Genomic DNA, 14,991 nt, shown 5'->3' on the forward strand with positions numbered 1-14,991 from the left:
TCGGGATCTCCTTCCAACCCATGTCCTCACAACATCATCTTCCGTTACCAAGGTATTTTCCTGACTAAAAACATTTGTTCTGGAAAGGGATGAAAATAGCTTTGTTCCCTAGGAGGAAATCTCTTGCCTTCCCTGTGGAGGCCTGAGCCCCACTGCAACTACTTGGCCTTCGGAGGGAGCCCCAGGCACCACGTAGACTGAGGAATCCGGTTAGCTGTCCTCCCTGCCATTTCCAGGTGAGGCCCTTCACCTCCCCCCAACCACTGCCCACAGAAGTGACACTACCCATGCTGAGCTCCATCCAAATCATACTGTATAAACCCCTCTTAACACTGACACACTTACAAATTGAAATGTTTCAACAGTACAAGAGAGATCTCACGGCAAGAAATTACAGATTCCAATGCAAATCACTATGCCCGCTCTGAGAGGACGAAGGGATCCCCAGGGAAGAAGTAAAAAGAACTGATTGTTTGTTTGTTTGTTTGTTTGTTTGTTTGAGGGGGTTGAGTCAGGATTTTTTACAATTAAATTAAGTGTATTAATTTGAATAGATAATATATGCACAAGGTATAAAATTCAAAAGATACAAAAGGTATAGAATGAAAAGTAACTCTTCTTCCCTCTCTTGTCCCATAATTGCCTTGCCCTCCTTCCCAGAGGCAACCCCTGGGAAGGCAACCAGGTATCAGTTTCTTGGGGATCCTGTGGGAGTTCAGGATGAGCCACCCCACAACGTGCCTCAGGAGTGTATGGCTTATTTTGAGAGAAGGCTACATGTACTTCATTAAATTCTTCATAGGCACTGTCCCTGTATTATTGCTAGACTCTCGGTTTAAGTGTTGTCCCATTTTACAGAAAAGAAAACTGAAGCCTAGATAGGTGAATTGACTCTCGTGATCACTCAGCTAATAAAGCGAAGAAGTGGGAATTCCAGCCTAAGGAGATGAGGCTCTACACCCATATTTCTACTATACTGTGAGACTTGAATTGCAAGAATGAACTAATGCCATGAGTCATTTACATGCCACATTTCTTTCTTCAGGCTGTCTCACTAAGTCAGTGAGATGGCAGCGTTTATGACATGCAATTAAATCTCAGTCTCACTCACATGCAGGACAACTCCCCTAAGAAACCAGTGTTACACCCTTCCCACAAAAAAAAAAAAAAAAAAAAAAAAAAAATGGAATTAAGCTTCAGATCCTGTAATCGCACACTGGTAGTGCATGACTTTCTCTCCAAACACATCTGATCACCCTGAGCGCTAGGGATACTTTGGCATTCAGACTCAGCATTTATACATGTGTTGTCTGCACCGCTCCCTCCACTCCATCCCCCACCCCTTTTCTTTTCTTTTTTTTTTTTTTTTTGGTACCTGGCTCATTAGAGAGACCACGAGTCATTTTAAAACCAAATTGAGTTTAAATACATTTCCTTGACGCATCTGTTTTGTTAAATATATCCCATGAAACCAACATTAAAAGCCAATGCCATTAAGAGGCCATAAGGTAAGCTCATTTAGTTGACCAAATTGTATAACACAATGAATTAATATGGTAATACGCCTTTGGAGACCAGCGGCAGATAATAGAGGTGAACAGAGGAGCTCAGGCCCGGTTTTGGAAAAGCAAAAGCAATTCATCATTATGCTACAACAATATAGGAGAACATTCTTCATTTCCCACTCACCTACCCCCATTCTGAAAAGCTTTTGGTTGTACTTTTTGAACAGCAACTTTGACCAGTAGAATTTTGCTCACTCAGACACCTACATTTTGGCGACCCAAAGAATTCTCTTATTTGTGTTTTGAAACAGTGGTAAATAACTGGAGATTTTGGTGATAAGGGAGAGTAAGTGGGGCATGAAGCTATGAAACCCATGCCTTTGTCACCCTGCTGAACACCCAGCAAAATACCCCTCAAATAGACAGAAGGCAAGCGGGGGCAAGGGACAGAGAAGGGCAGGCAGAACAGCGAGGCCCTCGAAGATTCTAGCTGTCCTCTAAGAGTTCAACCTTAGAAATGATAAACTATGTAACTGACAGTCATTTCTTGGACTCGGTTTTTCTCTCAGAGGTTTGAATTTCTGTTTCTATTCAGTCAGAAAGAACCTAATTAAAGCTTATTGTGCCTGGTCAGCAAAAATGGATGCCCCAGCTGCTTAAAAAAAAATCTATCTAAATATTGTTTTCCCTCAACTATAAAATTAGATTTGCTCATTATAGAAAGTTTTAGAAACACAGAAAAGCATAAAAGAGAAAATACAAACTCATTTAATAACTCAATAGTCAGATACTATTATTAATATTTTAGTGTATTTATACATATTTCACATACCATTAAATAGTCTTCAAAAACAGGATTTTGGTTGCTACATAACATGATTTAAAAGTACTTCTGAGGTTGAACATTTAGCTTTTCTTTTTTTTTTTTCAATTACAAACAAAGCAATAACAAACACGTTTACATAAAACTTTCACCCCCAGCTTCAGTTTCTTTGAGGAGGACATAGTCCTGGAGTAGAATTCCTGAGCCTGGGGGTGTGAATAATTTTAGAGCTCTGATGTTAAATCTACCTAACACTTTTCAAACCTCATCTCACTTGACCTCTTGGCAACTTTCAACACAGCGACCGTGACCCCTTTCCTGAAGTCCTTTCTCCTTTGCCATGTGACACCAACTATTCCTCATTCCCTCCTTCATCTCTGGCTCTGTTTTCACAGCCCCTTTCAGGGTCCCCCTCCTCTGTCTAAGCATCAGTGTTGAAGTTCCTTAGGTTTCTAACCTATGTTCTCTTCTCTGTTTCTACAATCTTTCTGCAAGTGATCTCATCTACTGTCAGGGTTTCACTTGCTGTTTCCATCTCTAAAACTCTCAACTTGAAAATCCGTCCCAGGCAGGACCCTTTTCAAGTTCTAGGACGTGTAGCTTAAAACTCGTTGACGTCTCCCACTCCCACACTCACAGGCATTTCATAGCCATGATATCACCACACCAATCCTGCACGTCCTGTTTCCTGCTTTAGAAGGATACATAAAAAGGCAGTGTGCATTGTTGTGTTGTTCCTGATTGAATGGGAATGGCTCCTGCGTAGCACACATAGGAAGATACTGCCTGTTGGGCAGAGACAGAAATGTTGATCACGTGAGACTGTGCAAAGGAAGGCCTTTCCGTCCTGGTAGTTGGACCCCACCAGGTGTCTGTAGTGTGTTAACCCAACCACGCAGGCTGACCCTATGTCTTTGTCTTACCAATGAGCTTCGCTTTGGGGGCTAAAATGACCCAGTTCATAATAAATACTGTCAAGTTGACAAAGACCAAAACTGCACAGTGAAATAGACCAAAATATTCAATAAAGGATCACATCTTGTTAAAGACACAGAAAAAAATAATAAATTGAAGACAAAGATAGTCTATAGAAATATTGAGAACAAAATCAAAATCAACAAATGATTAAATAAAGTGCATAAGGCAAGAATAAGTGTAGATCCAAACTGATGGAAGAATTAGATCTCCTCCTCAGAATCAGGGTCTGCAAAATTTGACCCATAAAATTAAAACTCGATCAAGAAAATAACTCACAAAGGGAGAAATTATTACCTGTAAGATTTGATAGAGGCCAAAGGCGGGGGAAACCCAACTAAGCAATGAATCAAACATTTGTTGAGATCAATACAAATCATTTCAGAAAAATAAAAATGAAAATGGGAAAAAATGAGAACAGTTGAACTGTGCTATAAAAACTTGATTAAGGAATTAAATCACGGAACAAAGGATAAATGATTCCCCCTAAAGAGTTTTCATATATTGAGTATGATGGCATCTCTTCCTCTTCCTCTCCGTACTTTACACAGAACAAGGCAACTAAACCAAACTCCACATCCTCAGGCTCAGGGCAAGGCTGAGCAGCAGGGCTGTCCCCATGTATGAGATTCCATTTGGACATCAGGGGACCAGGGGGCAGAGCCAACCTGAACAGCATTCGTGCCCTTTCTAACTCTTTCCCTAGTAGCACACCTAAGCCAACTGTGCAGAGAATCTCAAAACTGAAGATTTTTAAAGTATCAAAGTATCTTGAAAAATATCTGCTTCAGTTGTTCCCAATCTGGGACCACAGTATCCTCAAAACTGAATGCAGACTGAATAAATAATAGATGTTCTACCATTTATTTTAAAATGCTGCTAAATTAATTCTAGTGTTTTTTCATTCTGTGTCTTTTCAGTCAACAGATTCTAAAAGCCCAAGATTTATCATGTGGGAGTCCATGACATATTTTTAAGATTAAATGCACTCTTTAAAGCCAAAATTGATCGAGTCCAATCCCTTCATTTTATAGAGAAGGAACAGGTAAGTTAAGTGACCTACTCAGGGTCACTTACTGAATTAATAACAAGGCTGGATCTAAATATTTGTACCCCTGATTGCACACCAATGGTTTTTCCTAGTAGATTCCTTTCTGAGGAAGGTCAAACTCAAACATGGCTTTATGCCTTCAGTTGGTGTGCGTGTGTGTGTGTGTGTGTGTGTGTGTGTGTGTGTAATCAGCAGTGGTAACTAAGTCTAAATATCCTAGAGAAACTGGAAAAATAGAAGATCATGCTGATCTTCAGAGAATAATTATAATAAGAAAATCACATGTAACTTAAATGACATTTTAGGATTGATGTGGGAAAACATCTTTCTTCTCCATAAGCCACCTTTAGACAATGACAACAAAATTTCACTGATTGTGACCTACTATTCTCTCTTCCTGGGCACATGGCTCCCCTGCTAGAAACCATATTTCCCAGCCTCCTTTTTGGCCAGGTGTGTCCCTGGGAATCCTGTGACTAAATACTCACCATTAGAATGTGGACAGAAGTGATGAGTGTAAGGTGAGCTTCCCTTGCGTAGGAGAAAATTTCTTGCCTTGGATTTTTTTTTTTCCTGTCTTTTCTCCTTCCCATTAGCTAAAGTGTGAACATGTCTATGACCTAGCTTTGATTCAGTAGATAAAGTTAATGCCCCAAAGTGATGGTGGAACAAAAATAGGGCAGGCACTGAGGTCTCTGAGTGATTGCATGGAGCATTACTGCCCATCGGCCCAAATTGTGAAAGCTTTGGTCCGTGTCACCCACTGTACTTTGGGGACCCTTGGTCATGGTGACTCTGCCTTTACAATAACTTATACACTGAGTAAACATTTTTTTGCCATTTGGAGGCATTAAGAGAGAAAACTAAGATTATCAGCTTGACACATTGGTCGAGATATATTAATTCTAGATTAGTCTGTACAGTGTCTGGCTGGGCGGGGGGAAATGCCACCTCTGTGTTTTGGGATCAAAGGGTGGGTCTGGTTCATGTTATAAAAGAAAGCCATAGATGTCTGGTCCATATTTTAGGGATCTCTATCACCAAACAAATATTAACCCCCCAAAATTTCCTCCTGTTTTCATAATTCCTAGTGAAAGAATTATGTGAGCAGGCAGAGGAAAAAACATGAGAACTACACTGTGCATTTCATTGAAAAAATATTTATACTTCTAAAATCTTGATAGGAGGACATTCATTTAAATCATATTTGATAGTATTGAAATATTTTCATGTTGATCTTTTTAATTGTTCTTGTTGCTCTCCCCTTTACACTAAGGGAGCTTTGTAATGGGCATTCTGGCACACAAGGGGAGAAAGGGAATTAATTCCAAGTCTCTTTCCCCTTTGCCACGTCCTTGAGCTCCCAACCTGACATTGTATCTGAACTCATCCAGCTGCAGCGGAATTGGGAGAGGAGGACCTAGAAGTCTGGGTTTCTGGGACCTCCTGAGAAGCAGTGTTCCCTGGGGACACCCACTTCCTTGGGACATAAGAGCCTGAAAACAATGCCATCAGTGCTCCTGTGAGCCACCAACTGATATGAGCACAGGAAGTGCTATGGAGCAGGGACTTTCGCCTCTTCCTTCCTCTCTTTCCCCATCCTGCAAAGCAAGACCCAGCCACTCTGTGCTGGAAAGTACCACTCCCTCCCCTCAGGCACCTCCACGGACACTGGGTTAAATGATGCCTCCTGTTCCTCTCTGGTTAAAAAACATCTCATAATTCCGTTATTTCTAATTAGATATTTTTTTCTCCAATGGGAAAACAAAGTACTTTATCCCCAGTCTGCTATGTCTGTCTCTTTGTCTACCCGAATCTCTCTTTCTCATACTATTTATAGCCCTCACTGTTCCCCAAAGAACTGAAGGAGATTGACACTCTCGTTACCATGGAGGGCCATCTTTTTGTCCTTGACTAACCGTTCAAATCACGTAATGGCCTGTCTTTCAATTAGTGATTAGAGATCTCAAATCCACAGTCTGTCGTTATCATTCCCCCCCCCCCACAAAACATGTTACAATGATTGTTAACATGCTCCTCCCCCCACATGTAAAAAAGAGACTCAACCAGGTTTGGTCCACTGCATCCATCCAAGTCTAGAAATACTTAACAGAATACTCTCCCAAACCACAGTGGAAGCATTTCTTAGTTCTTTCTCAGTTTTTCCACTCTGATCCAAGGATATCCAGAGACTTTCCAATCACTGTCTAAGGAATTAAAACTTCTTCAAAGAATATAACCTTTTTCTGCCACTATTCCTGGCTCAGAACCCACCAATAATCCCCATTTCAATGTTTTGAAGATGAGACAATATTGAAAAAAAATTTTTTTAAGGCTGTGGAATGATAGGTAATAAATATTTAATAATTTGAAGTATATTTATTGTTAACAATCTGTCCGTATTTATTTAAAGGTTGAATTCACCTAGCATATCTTCAAAGAAATAATAGCATTAAGATGCCATTATTTTATTGCTTTGTAATAGTGAGCAGGGTTGTGAAAACTTTTTCCTCATTCGACTCTGTCTTGAAACCCGTTCCTTATGTTGAGACAACATCTTTGACTGACATAAATCAGGACAATTGTCCTCCAAAACATTAATCGTTGGCTTTTGCCTAATACAAGGAGCTAACATAACCTAAATCTCATACCATGTTACAGACTGATACTGGGCAGATGAGTAGTATTAGAATTTTTGGAAGGGCATTAGGCTGATGGTGTCAAAAGTCATGTAAATATAGAGTTTCAGTTTATTTATTTTTAAGCTCATCCTCTCTGTTTAATCCAGACTCCAACTTAGATCATAGAAATCTCTTCCTTCCTTTTCTGGCACAAGCAAAAGTCAACACAGCTTCTCTCTCAGCTATAAAATAGAGAGACCAATATATTTTTAAAGGCCATATTCAGTGGTAGTCAAGTTTCGAGTTAATGCTTTATTGCAACCATTGACTATAAATAGTGCAATAATTCAAGTATTCACCTTCCTTCCTTTGTTTGACCCCAAAATGTTCAGTATAAATATGTAATGCTCCTCCTGGACAAGTGAGATTTCAGGAAGCAGAACTGCTTTGTGATCAAACTAAAACCTATTTAATAAAAATCCTTTAATAAAGTTGTGGTTTAAAGCCAGTCAAAAGTAATGACATATGATAAATGTTCTACTTCAAACATAAATGTTCTACTTCAAACATGCATATTATAATCAAATCGCAAGGATAATTCACCCGAATGATTGCATTGTTCCTGTGGAAGAATCGACACGTTAAAAAAAGACAAAAGAGAACTATCATGTTCCTTACTTCAGATGGAGAGAGGGCTGGCTACCCTTATTCACATTGTACACCACACACACACACACGCACACACACACACGCACACAAACTCACTACAGCTAAATATAAACACTTCCCAAGTTACTCTGGGAGCTCATTTTAAATCTTTACAAATACATATTAAAGAATCCATCCATTATTCAGAAGAAAACTCTAAGCCCTCCATTTTTAATGGTTAAGAGATCCTGATTTCTAAAATCAACTGTGAGTACTTATGAAACTTCAAGTTAGTCTTAAAGAGAAGCATTTGTTAAGTCCCTGTCATAACGTAAATAAAGTTGGGATCCATCTCAATAATTTGAGATCACTTAAATGTTCAGTTAAACCTTAAGGCCAGAGGTTAGACCAGGTAATGTTTCTGAATTCCTGACAGATATTAATCAGAGTTCGGGATACAAAATTGGAATTCCTGGAAATCCTATGGACTTCCTCAAATTATAAACTATTCTTAAAATAACTTCAATATTCCTCATACTCTTTGGTCATAATCATGGATATCTAAAAATTGTTTAATTAGTAATAAATATTAACGGTAGCAGATTTATAGGAAACTGACACCTATGAAAAATATTCAAACTTTGGAAAACACCAGCAAACATTATAGGGTAGTTTTCAAATGGCATCCAGATCTCCTAGCAAAGTTAACTGCACTGAACAAAATCAAAATCTAAATTGCCAAGTTAAGGTCTTATTTTGCTTCTAAAATTCATTATTTCCTGGAGCACCATTCATGGGATTTGTATAAAGGATTTATGCATATAAATTTATTAATGTATATATATGGTTGTTTGTTTTTCAAGAATGAGTCACTAGCAGCAGACTGGCCGTGAACACGTACTGAAATGACCTCAGCTACAAGCCAGGCTGACTGATTAGACCCCGACATTTGTCTCCTCTGTGCTCCCAACCAGGTTCCTGCAAATGTCAACCTTCACCCCAGAATCTACACGTTCCTGTTTCCTGCTCTTCTTTTCAGTTTTACGTCAGTGGATTCCTTCTGATCAGTAGTTGCTCTAGGTCGACATTAAACTTTCCTTCTTACAGGAGAATAACACTTTTTCCATCTGTGCCAATTTCTTGACAGGATTTTCTGGGGATTTTGAAAAGCATAAGTTTCCTGGAAAATGTTGGGATGGAATTCCCACATGGACACACTAGGTTTGACAGGAGAAACAGATCAGTGAAATAACGTAGAATTTCATGATAGCATTGTGCTGTAGTTTCTAAAGGTACCAAGCAAAAACACTAGGTACATAGAAAATGGTTCTTCAGCCATCATTTCTCTGAAAACCTCACCACCAGCTGTTTGTCCCTCAGCATCTTCAGCCCCACACAGACACCATCTCTCTTCCGTAACATCAAATTCCCTAGGAACTAAGTTTGGATCCAGTTCCTCTCTGGTCACAAAACTGATTCTGGCAAGACTGGGCTTAGAAGGGTTGTTCCAATGTTCCACGGAACCTTCTGAGCTAAGACGACAACCGAGGGGCCCCTGAGGGGTGGGGCCCCTGTAGCCCCTCATCTTTGCTTTCAACCACAGCAGATCCACATTTATCTGCTTAACACAGCTGCCTTTTGCCAAGATGAATATTTTGTTTGTTTAAAGGAACAGTTCCACTACTTAAAAAAAAAACCCAAAAAACAACAGAAGAGTTGACAATTGCTGACTCAGAGAGTCCTGCAAGGCCTGGGGAATCCTTGGTGGTGCAGATCTTTGGGAGACTGAAGTCAATGAAAGTCCATCCAGTGCAAGATGGGACCACAGGAAAGAATGTCTGGGGCCCCAGAGGCGGCCCAGGGTGACCGCCCCTCTGCTCAACCTTGGTCATAAACATGGACTGACTCAGCCTTCTGAAGCCCAACCATGGACTGAACCAGACCTCCTTGCTCTTTCTGGCCAGGCATGAACCATCTGAACCACTCCAGCAAAGACAAAGCCAGAAATGGAAAGGCCTGCAAACTCTCAATTGCTTTGTATTTCTAAGTCTTTTTCCCCCAAAGTGAGTTTCATATGATTTTGCAAACACTTGCATGGAAATAGCCAAAATGGCAAGGCTCCTCCCCTTCTCCTTTCTCCTCCTCCACCTTTCGTTTCTTCCTTCTTCCTTCTGCTGCTGCAACTTATTCTGCTTCTACTTCAGCTTCTTTTCCAAAAGAACAGGATCATTTCATTGTCTGTTCACAACTTTTCATGTCTCCCCATTGTTACAGAACAAACTTTCTAAACTGTCATCTGGGACACAGTCTCCTTTGCCAGCCAATCAGCTCAGATCCTCTCCCTTCGCCCTTGGTCCTGCCCTCGAAGCTCCAGGTCTACTACCCCAGTCACTGAATACAATTTGCACTTTCCCTCTTCTGAGGGAAATGTCTTTGCTCACACTGAGCCCTCAGAACGGGTGTCCATCCACATAACATCTCCACCCACTGAAATCCAACTTGCTCTCAAAGCTCTGCTCACACACATTTGAACGGCAAGTACTCCCCAAGTCATTGTCAAGTCCCCTGAAAGTGGAATAATCCCTCAGAGCACTCTGCTTTACATGCAATACATTCTCAATAAATATAAGAAAAAAATTAAACTGAACCCTCCACTTCCAAAACACACATAACGGTCTTTATGTAGCCATCTTGGAAAATAGGTTATTGACTAGCTAACCAAATAGAAGATGAGGAAAACATCTCAGAATATTTATGTTGCCTTTGGTCTTAATTTCATGGCATTCATTTTCTCATACAAAATGAAAAGAAACAGAAAGATCCTGGATTTTATTCAAGTGGAAAAGGTTTCCAGATTTTTTTTCTTTATTTCACATATTTTATAAATTTTATAAATTTTTCAAGTCTTATGCTCAGCATGTCAGAATAAATCTCAGCAAAAAACCGATTGTCCCCTACGGTAGCAAATTCATAGGGTGTGTTAGCAACAAGAACACAAGATGGGGGACCCTAAATGTAGCAGTCAGGGCTGCATACCTTGTTACTTACCTTCCCATCCGTCTCGGTGACTTGGAATGCTGGATCTCCATGGCAGCAAGTGGATGGAAGATTGACTCATGGAGAACAGATTAGACTGCGGAAACATGTGCTCTGAATAATTCAAAACAAAAACTGTCTTGTTGAATAAGCGGCAACTTTGATGACAAAGAGGGATACAACGGGCCAGTGTCCACTGCTGCCTGAATTTCCTCTTCTGTAAAATAGGAATGATGACTATTTGTAGGGCTGTCGTGAAGATTAGATGACATGTCTTGTAAATTCTGTGAAAAGAGGGATTCTGTCTTGTTTACAATCCTTGCCCCAGTGTCCAGCAAAGTGCCCAACACATAATAGGCACTCAACATATTTCTGGGGATTCAGAAACACCTATAAATGTCCTGAGAAACGTGAGGAAGGAATTCCCACATGGAAGCACTAGGACTGACAGGAGAACAGATCGGTGAAATAATGCAGTTTCCTAAGAGCGTGTCGCTGTACTTTCACATGGGATCCAGCAAAAGTCCTAGGAGCACTGAAAGGATGAGTAAGTTCATTCATTAGTGAACCCACTAAACCCTTAGCACAATGCTTGGTATCTATTAAAAATATAACAAATGGAAACTTTAAAAGCAGAATTTATAAAGAGAATAACTCGGTCAGCAGGGCACGTGTTGCAAAGTGCACGCTGCACTTTCAGCCAGGTCAGGATCACGCCTGTATTTATCCTCTTGTGAGGGAGGGGAAAGGACGTGACCTTCAGAGCTATGTGGCCACGTCTGCAGCATACTTCATGACAAGCCTTTGCCACATTTAGTTGTTGCATTTGAAGAGCTCCAAGGAGTAGTCCTTGAACCCGCAGAGAACCGGGACATTCTGAAAAGGTTGGGAGCCATTTACACTTAATGTAAGTCCCTGAGGCCTATTTTCCAACTCCCACTGCGACCTCAGCCCTAGATGTAGCACCTTCCTTCTCCTGAGAATTAACAAGATGTGGGAACAAAGTGGGAATCAAGGGACACCCCTTTCTTCTGGACAATCATGTTGGTTTACTTTGTTCTTTTTACCAAGTACTTAACTGAGCACCAACTGTGTGATGGCCCTGAGAATATCATGGTAAATGAGACAACAGCTGGTTCACGCAAGGAGGTGACAATGCTGCTTAGGCAGGATGTGGGGACAGCTCAGTGGTGGGGTAAGAGGGGGCAGCTCTATACGGCAGACACCAAGAAGTGCAATCAATAGATAAATGAATACCAGGTTATTAAGACACCTTTTTTTTTTTTAAATGAACAGGTTAACAAATTTCTGAGATACTAGGTGAGGAGTTTGAAAAAACTACTCAAGAATCCTTTCTTTGCTCAGAAAACAATAGAATCACCTAGAAATTTCAGTCATGTGAGTTGTAATCCTGCTTCCAGGCCCATATGATACTAGATGAACCATTTGTTTCTCTATTCTGTATTTTTTCACTTTTAAGTTTCATTGATTGAGGAAAAAAAAAAAATTAATTCTAAGTTTTAATTCTAAAAGCAGTTTGGGGCCCAATTTCTCACCTAAAACCAATCAAAGTTAACCGCACTGTAGCAGAAATTGTAATTATATGTTCAGGACTTCTCAAACAGGTACCTTTTTATCACTGCTAGAAGCAGCACATTAGCATATGAACCACTAATATATACATCTATCTATATTGTGTATTTACGAATGTGAACTTGCATTTATTCTATTCTGAAGTGTAACCAGAGTTGCATGAGGTAGTGTAAGGCAAAGATGTAACCAGCACACAGAATGATCTGTTTGTGTTTAGAATTCACTCGCCCCAGTACAATCGTGCACCGATAAAAGTAGACACCCTTCCAAATATGGAGCCGTTGAGTTCAATTATGTTCACCCTCAGCCAGTTAATTAGAAAAAAATTCACTTGGTGATGCCATTATGTCACGCTTGGGACAAAATACATCAGAGCACTCAGACAAAATGTGGCACCCAGAATTTCCAGGGCTGAACAGAGATGTGATGGTATTTTTCAGAGAGCTCTCCCAGGTCAGTGTGGAGAAACTCTTGAGTCATTTTCAACCAGTAACTCTTCTCATGGGGGAGCCCATTGCCAACAATTACACAGAAGATCATAATTCTGCGTGATTTCCCTTCAGAAACTGTGTGATCTGTGGTAACTTAAGACTCTCAAAATACACAAGAAATGTGCAATTTTTATACTTCTTGAAATGGAGACTTGTCTAAGTTTACTGCCAGTTTTCTAGAATTCATGGGAGAGGCCAAATCTGCACGCAGAATGAAGGAATTTTTAAGGGTTCTCTAGTGTTCTCACAGGTACTGAGGCACGGCATTTTGGGAAGATCTAAATCCACTGGAGAGAGAATTCTAATTCATACCTGCAAGCGACACTTTACAAAGTGCCTCGGGATGCATGATCTCATCTGATCCACACGTCTATGCTTGAGAGTGGGCGTTAGAGTCCCCAGTTTGAGGTGAAGAACACAGGATGGGAGAATTCTGAGTGATTTACCCAAGGTCACACTCTAGTGAGTGGCAGCGCTGCAAGTTGATCCCAAGTCACACCCCATGCTAGACGGTGCTCTTTACACCAGACAGAGCCTTTCCCTGCCACTTCCTCTGTCTCCCTTTGGTTCTTAAAAGTGCTCTCGAAAGATCATCCCCATTGCTAAAAACTCTTGACTCGCAAATCGAGTCAACTCTCCATATCCCTGGAGTAGGGATAAGTATTTTTGAGAGATGACGTCTCCTGAACTGGGAATTTTATACTACAGTACTTCCCTGAGGCTGTTCTACAGAAATGTTGAGACAAGCTGAATTAGAGTGACTACTCCAGTCTCTTAGAGCTGGAAGATTCAGAGCCCCTGACCTCGTTGGGTCAAGGTTTTCTCATCAATACAGACCGTCTCAACTAGAGGATCTCTCACATCCATTGCAAGCCTAAGAGTCTATGACTATCGCTACAACCCCTAAATCCTCTTTGAGTTATGAGAATTAGAACCCACCTCCTCTATCCCAGCCAGAAATAACTCCTGTCAAGATGTTTTCTTTCTGGGGAAAAGCCATCCAGAAGAGGGCTCACAAAAGGGAGGAGAGCTAACATTTATAACTGCCCACCCTACTAGTTGCCTTACATACATATCTCACTCAAATCTAACCCTCACGCTCCTCCAATTATACTTATATTAGGGAAAAAAGCAGGTGAAGAGAAACTGACTGGTTTGCACAAGGTCACAAAAGCTATTACTGGCAGAGCCAGGATTCAAACCACAGTATTTGCTTTCAAAGCCCCTGTTCTTTTTTTGTACACAGCAACAAACAGCTAAATGTCGAATACAGACAAAATGAAACATTAGCCCCTAAATAACTGAAAAAGTAGTGTAGAAAAGTGAACTCCTCAGATAATGAGCAGTCAGAGGATTGAAAGAGTATGGATGTTATGATGCCATATTCCCAAAGTCTGTCTAATTGGAGATGCTGTGACAGGGTGACAACCATCAACCTGGGAGACAAGAGACGACAGTTCTGGTCCTGGCTCTTTCAGTGTTTGAGGAAGTCCATTTTACATGCCATGCTCTAAATGAGTAGTAGGTCTGCCCACAGACAGGACCATAACAACAGGAATAATAGCAGGTAACGTTCTCGGGGGGTCTTATGTTGTGCCAGGAACAGTTGGTAGCACTCTACCAGACATTGCCTCATTTTTTTACCCTTCCGATAACCCTAAAAGGTGAACACGATTATCCCTATGTTGTGGATGAGAAAGCCAAAGCACATAAAAGTGGAGAGGCCTCCCCAAGGCTGCATAGTAAATGGTAGAGCTGGGAGGCAAAACCACGGAGCCCGATTGCAATGCCCAAATGTTTAGCCATCAGAGAACAAGGAGCAGGGATATGTGGCTAGACAGCACTGCAAAATGTAAACTCAAAAGTCAGGTTAAGGGGGAAAGACTTCAGTGAATAGCCAGATGTCCCACCCAGGGAAAGTCCCACACAGTGTCATTATTGTATTATTCAGCTTTCTTCAAGAATTCGTTCTGCCGGAGGTTGCACTTGAGTATCTGAACGTTTTGGTCACAGCACCTGGCATGATCTCATAAAACTGTATTTAACAGAAACCCAACAACACTACTTTACTGAATCAGGGTGCATTTTCCTCACATAACGAGTGGTCCAGGGCTGTACAGCTGCCGCGTTACTTGGAAACCTATCCAATGGGCTCCCCTTGCCTTTCTGGGCCACTGCCCTTAAAAGTATTGCTTTCACCCTCTTGCTTGAAAGATGGATGCTGCACGTCCCTATGCCATCTGATATG

At 40.9% G+C, this 14,991-nt stretch overlaps 1 long non-coding RNA gene across 2 annotated transcripts in view; it reads right to left on the bottom strand.

Moving 5' to 3' along the window:
- The window catches only part of LOC141573211 (uncharacterized), a 221,010-nt gene extending 210,093 nt beyond the window's left edge, over nt 1-10,917 (bottom strand). Inside the window, exon 1 of one of the 2 annotated variants that reach the window (XR_016021050.1) lies at nt 10,672-10,917. This is a non-coding gene — a long non-coding RNA (uncharacterized LOC141573211). The remainder of the gene's footprint in view (nt 1-10,671) is intronic. The other variant, XR_016021051.1, reaches the window with a different exon arrangement.
- Nucleotides 10,918-14,991: the final 4,074 nt, after the last annotated feature.

Source organism: Rhinolophus sinicus, chromosome 4 (assembly GCF_057876585.1).
Source record: "Rhinolophus sinicus isolate RSI-liver-muscle chromosome 4, RSI-T2T, whole genome shotgun sequence".
NCBI classification, from domain to species: domain Eukaryota; kingdom Metazoa; phylum Chordata; class Mammalia; order Chiroptera; family Rhinolophidae; genus Rhinolophus; species Rhinolophus sinicus.